Consider the following 6,082-nt stretch of genomic DNA (forward strand, 5'->3'; position numbering starts at 1 on the left):
ACTCATGCCTGTAATCCCAACAACTTTGAGAGGCCAAGGTGAGAGGATCACTTGAGCCCAGGAGTTTGAGATCAGCCTAGGCAACATCTCCAGATTCCTTTGCTACAAAAACATTAAAGTTAGCCAGGCTTGGTGGCATGCACCTGTAGTCCCAACTACTCTGGAGGCTGAAGCGGGAGGATCCCTTGAGCCCAGGAGGTTGAGGCTGCAGTGAGCCATGATGGTGCCACTGCACTCCAGCCTGGGTGACAGAGCAAGACCCTGTCTACAAATAAACAAACAGAAAAAAGACTGCAAATTCTTTGCCCTCCTCCCATTGAGAGGAGGCTGTTCCCCCTCCCGTTGGATCTGTGGGCTCCAGGCTCCATCAAGAGCATGTGGGGACTCAGTCACTTGTTTACCCGTGTTCACAGCAGCACCATCCCCAACAGCCAAAAGGGGAAAACAGCCCAAGCGTCATAGACCGATGAATGAATACACAAAACGTGGTCCTTCCACCCAGTGGAGCATTACTCAGCCTTAAAAGGGAATAAAGGCTGGCCGTGGTGGCTCACGCCTGTAATCCCAGCACTTTGGGAGGCCAAGGCAGATGGGTCATCCGCCTGAAGTCTGGCCAACATGGTGAAACCCTATCTCTACTAAAAATTCAAAAATTAGCTGGGCGTGGAGGTGGGTGTCTGTAATCCCAGCTACTCAGGAGGCTGAAGGAGGAGAATCGCTTGAACCCAGGAGACAGAGGTTGCAGTGAGTCGACATCACTCCATTGCACTCCAGCCTGGGTGACAAGAGCAAAACTCCATCTCAAAAATAAATAAATAAATAAATAAATAAATAAACATTTTTAAAAAGGGAATGAAGTGCCGTCATGTGCTGCAATGTGGATGAAACTCGAGGACATTATGTAAAGTGGAATAAGCCAGTCACCAGAAAACCAATACTGTATGATTCTGCTTATGTGAAGTGTCTGGAATAGCCTTATCCATGGAGGTAGAGAGCAAAATGGTGGGTACCAGGGGCAGGAGGGACAGAAGGATGGAGAGTTATGGTTCAATGCATACAGAATTTTTATTGCAGATGATGAAAAAGTTTTAGGTATAGACAGTGCTGACGGTTACACAACATTGTAACTGTCTTTAATCCCAGTGATGAATGATTAAAATGATAAATGTTATGTTTATTTCATCAGTACCAAAAGGCTGTGGGTGAATGGATGCTGGTTTCTGGTCCTAACCTAAGAGACTGGCAACTTCCACCTCCTGTCTCTTGGGACAGTGACTCTGGGAGCCCTGAGCTGTCATGCAAGAAGTCCAACTACTCTAAGACCACCGAGCTGGAAAGGCCACAGGGAGGAGGCCCGTGGACAGTCCCAGCTGAACCTTGCCTTCCAGCTGTCCCTGCCAAGATGCCAGGCATGTGAGTAAAGCCATCGTGGACCTTGTAGACCAGACCGCCCACCAGCAGGGGACCATCTGGCAGCCACATGGAGTGGAAGAACCGCCCAGCTGAGCCACTTCCAAACTCTTGACCCACTAAGTCATGATCCACAATGAACCCATCATAGGGATGGTTTGCTTTGCAGTGTGGATAACGAGGATGCCATGTGAGGGACAACTGAGGTACTAATCCAGGGTGTGACTGATGCTCCCCATGTACCCAGAGCTCACTGGGAGCTGGGGATCTTCAGGTGCATCAGAAACATGCCCTACCTCTGTGAAGCTCACAGCCCAGTGAGGGGCACATCAAGTCATCAGGCAATTATCAGACAAGGTCATTGGGGCATCGATGGTGGAGACACGGGAGCTCGGGGGTGGGGAGGGGGGCCTGACCCAGTTGGAAAAAACCAGGGAGGGCTTCCTGGCATGGAGGCTCTTGGCTCTGACCTTATCAAGACTCTTAGGGTTCCAGTTTCTCCATTTGTGAAATGAGGACCATGGGACATCATGAGGAGCTGGTGATCCAGGAGTGTGGACATTCAGACAATGCCTGACAGAGCTGGGGTATAAATACCCCAACTCCCTCTCCCTCGGGGTGACTTCAAGGCGCGTGCTCCAGCAGCTGCCCACAGCGGTGCCAGGCATGGAGACACACCCATTGCGGCCCATCTTCCCTTCCCCACCTCACTTCCTGGGATGGTTAATTTTATGTGTCCACTTAAATGCACTGTGGGGTGCCCAGACTACACATTGTGTCTGTGAGAGTGTTTCTGGATTCGATTAGCATTTGAATTGCAGACTCAGGAAGGTGGACTTCTCTCCCCAAGTGACTGGGCGTCATCCAATCCCTCAAGAGCTTGAATAGAACAGACAGCAGAGGGAGGAGGAGTTCACCCCTCATTTCCTGCCTCACGGCTGGAGCTGGGACATCTCATCCTCTCTTGCTCTGGGACTGAATGTCCACCATCAGCTGCCCTGGTTCTCAGGCCTCCAGACCTGAGCTGAGTTCGAATCACACCTCAGGCTTCCCTGGGTTTGCAGCTTGCAACACAGATGGTGGGACTTCTCAGCCCCCAGAGTCATATAAACCAGATTCCTCATCCTAAATCTCCTCTGTGCATTGCTTCTGTTTCTCTGGAGAGCCCCCACTAACACGCTCTCCCACTGTCCCCTGCAATTCCTGAGATTCCCTCCCAAAGAAAGCACGTGTTCTCAACTGCATCCTTCAGGGTCTCCTCCTGGGGGGCCGTGGTCCAAGACAGCTGGCATTGACTAGCCCCAGGGCTTCTGAACAGCCACTACCCGGCTTTCACTGGGAGGGCCAGGGCTCAGGTAGGAGGGTAGGAGTGGATGGCTCAGGAGGGGAGAGCTCGGGGACACCTGGAACTGCAGTCCTACAACGGAGCAGCTGTGTGGCCTGGGAGAAGTTGCTGAACCTCTCTGAGCCTCCGTTTCCTCACCTTTGAAAAGGGGCAATGGTGCCCTCCCCATGGGGTGGCTGTGAGGTGTGGATGTGGGTAGACACTGGGTTTGGCTGAGGAATCACTGCCAGGGCTGTCCTCTCATGCTGGTCCTTTTCTCGGTGTTCATCGATGCCCTGCCCCGATGGACTGTGTGACCCAGAAGGCTTCGCTTTCCCTCTCTGTGCTTCAGATTCCTCCACTGTTCTGCAAAGGGATTGACCTAGATGGCCAAGGCCCCTTGGACTCCTAGAAAACAGTGTTTGCTCAGGAGACATGGCCCTGGGGATGCCGCTACTCTGGACTTGTCAGACGGTTTCTCTCCTGGAAGGGCTAGAAGGAGAAGCAGCCCGCGGGAAGGAGGAATGTGGGTGGCGTCTTCGCCCCGGGCCCCTCCTCGCCTTGCCCTGTCTGAGCTCTGATATTGAAGATGGCAAGAGAATCCAAGCCTTCCCTGTGTCCCTCGTCTCTGCACTTCCAGCCCTCTCGGCAGCCTCTGGGGCACCTGGGCTACTCCTCGGGGGGCACTTACCATCCCTCCCACATTTTACCATGGCCTTGGCTACTACAGCCTCCAGCCTGGGCCCTCTTCACCACCCCAGAACTCCCCGAGTCTCCACAGCCCATCCTGCCCCTCCACCACTGGGGCGGGCAGGGACCGGCAGGTGGCCCGAGGACATGGGCACAGGGGCAAGCCTCCCCCACTCCAGATGCCGCCCCGGGCTGGGAGGACAGGGGACCAGGAAAAGGATGCCCGCCAGGGCATCTGATCCCAGGGCAGGAAAGGGGCAGGCTGCCAAGTCGCACGCATCCCAGGCAGCATCCACGTGCAATCCATCATCTGCCACTGCCTGAGAAGGATCCCGGCTCCGTGCAGGAGGTCTGCCCGCCTGGCCGACCCGGCTGCCCGCTCTGCGACCTCAGCGTCCTTCTGCTCCAGTCAGCGGGCGGGGTGGGGGCTGGAGCTACAAAGCCCAGCCTGGGAGGCCGCAGGAGGGCAAGTTGCTGTTCCCAGTGAGCGGATGGGAACACTGAGGCGGGGGTGGGGAAATGCCTTTAGGTGCCCCGAGGGAGGGGACGGGTCCTGGGAAGCAGGTCCTTCAGCCTCGGTTAGGATGGGTCACGTGACAGAACAGCCCAGTGTCAACACCAGAGCCGAGCAAGACTGGACTCCCAGCACAGTGCTCAGATATCCCCTACATCCAGGAACAACAGCCACTGCACCCAGGGCTCCAGCCTCCCAGGGCTCCAGCCTCCTAAGACTGCCTCAGCCTGGAGCTGGTGGGAGGGGGCGGATCCAGCGGGATCCACCCTAATGAAGCCATCTCGCCGCCATAATAAAGACCTCATGTACCTCCAATGACACTTAGCAAATCCGGGCACAAATAAATAACCCAAGTCCAATTGAATTAACCTTCAGCTGATCAGCACAGCTAAACAAATTACTCCGAGGCCCGAACGAGATTAAAAGACAGGGCGCAGACTGCGATCGTTCGGCGGGAGGGTTCATTGGGTTTAACGAGTTTAAACCAAATCCCCCAGCGTTCTTTTCTGTGGTTTCAGGCCACTCTGCTCCCAGAGTGCGGCCTTTCTGGGGGCCACAGCCCCCTCGGGGGGCAGCAGGGAAAAAGCCAGGCGCCTGCTGGGGAGGGTGAGGCCAAGGAAGTGGCGGTAGAGGAGGGAGACCCCCTGTCTGTGCTGGGGAGGAGAACGGGAGGCCACGGCAGGCGGTGTCCCCAGGGAAGCAGCCAAAGCTCGTTTCCAAAGAGACATGTGGGTGCCGGAGTTGCAGGTCTCGTCCTCCCAGCTGACCCCTCGACATCCGATGGCACCCGCTTCACGCCCAGTTGCGTTTAGACCTGGGCTAACTCCCAGGAGGAACCTGCTTTGTAAGGTCTAATCCCAGAGTCACGCTTCTCCCACCTGGACCCCAGGCTCTGCCCCAGCCCAGGCAGAGGGTAGGAGCCGGAAGCTCGCTATGGTTGGATGGAGATGCTCCCTGGGTGGGAGACCATAGTCATACAAAACCGTAACGACAGATCGAACCGCCACCCTGCCAGCTGCTTGCGACACGTGGGTTAACATCACTTTTAGGAGAACAGAGACCACTCCGGGGGAGTTTATCTGCCCCCACCCCCAGGGCTGCTGGCCTTTCTGCCTTCAGCTGGCAAAAGGAGCCTGCCCTCAGCTGGGATGCGGCAGCCGGGGAAGGTGGGCTCTGGAGGGAAGCAGAGACGACGCAGTACCTGAGGAACCGTTGCCCAGAGCACATGGCCCCCTTCCTGCCCTGGGTGGAGCACTCAAACACTTCCTGCCCGGGGTGGAGCACTCAAACAGGCCGGAGAGGCCGCCCGCCCCAGGGCAGCTCCCAAGCGAGGGACCCAGCTGTAAACACACGAGAGCCGTCCACCCAGGCCGTGGTGGACCCGCCGAGACTTGGCTCTGGAACTTACCCAGAGAGAGAGAACTCTGCAAACAGTGCTCCCCAACCATCTATTCTAGAGGCAAACGAGGTGGGGCCTCCCAAGGCGGGGGTGCAGGAGGCTGTGTCAGCCTGAACTTCTCCCCTCGGGGCATTTGCTTGTAGCCTAGGAGATTCAAGGGAACCTTAACCTCCTGGAATTCAAAAGGCCCTGTTGTGGGCATCGACCAGAGAGCTGGGGGAGGGAAGGGCTTCCTAGCAGGTCTGACGGTGCTCGAGAGCTGGGGGGCGGGAAGGGCTTCCTAGCAGGTCTGACTTGAGTGGTGGTGAGATCCGCCTGGAATTCCGGCGCCCTGGGTCAGCACGGAGGTCGGGGCGGTTCTGCTCACAGCTGGAGCCATGCAGATGCCGTGGAGCTGGAGCCACTCTGGGAGAGGTTGGGGTCCCGGTGCCACAGCTGAAGTTCCAGGTGCTGCTCTGTGGGTCTTTAGGAAGTCATGCCCGGTGGCACCCACAGTGGTGCTGGGAGGCATGCCTGTGCCCTCGTGTTGGGGTTCACCATTAGGTGGTGTCGGTCGGTAGGAGCCACCTAAGAACAGGGTGGGGACGTGAGAGGGTCCCTTGAAGCACCAGCCGATGATGGCTGCATTTGACAAGAGACAGCGGAGACTCCACTAACTGCCCAGGGAGCTCATCCGCGTGCTGGAGGCGTGCAGGGCGGGACGACCGGTGCAGGAGGCGTGATGGCCACCAGCTGAAGCTGATAC

At 56.8% G+C, this 6,082-nt stretch overlaps 1 pseudogene; it reads right to left on the reverse strand.

The window, feature by feature from the left end:
- Positions 1–2,645: 2,645 nt before the first annotated feature.
- Positions 2,646–5,165, reverse strand: LOC105537877 (annotated as a pseudogene).
- Positions 5,166–6,082: the final 917 nt, after the last annotated feature.

The sequence above is a fragment of the Mandrillus leucophaeus genome, unplaced genomic scaffold (genome assembly GCF_000951045.1).
Source record: "Mandrillus leucophaeus isolate KB7577 unplaced genomic scaffold, Mleu.le_1.0 Scaffold180, whole genome shotgun sequence".
Classification (NCBI taxonomy): domain Eukaryota; kingdom Metazoa; phylum Chordata; class Mammalia; order Primates; family Cercopithecidae; genus Mandrillus; species Mandrillus leucophaeus.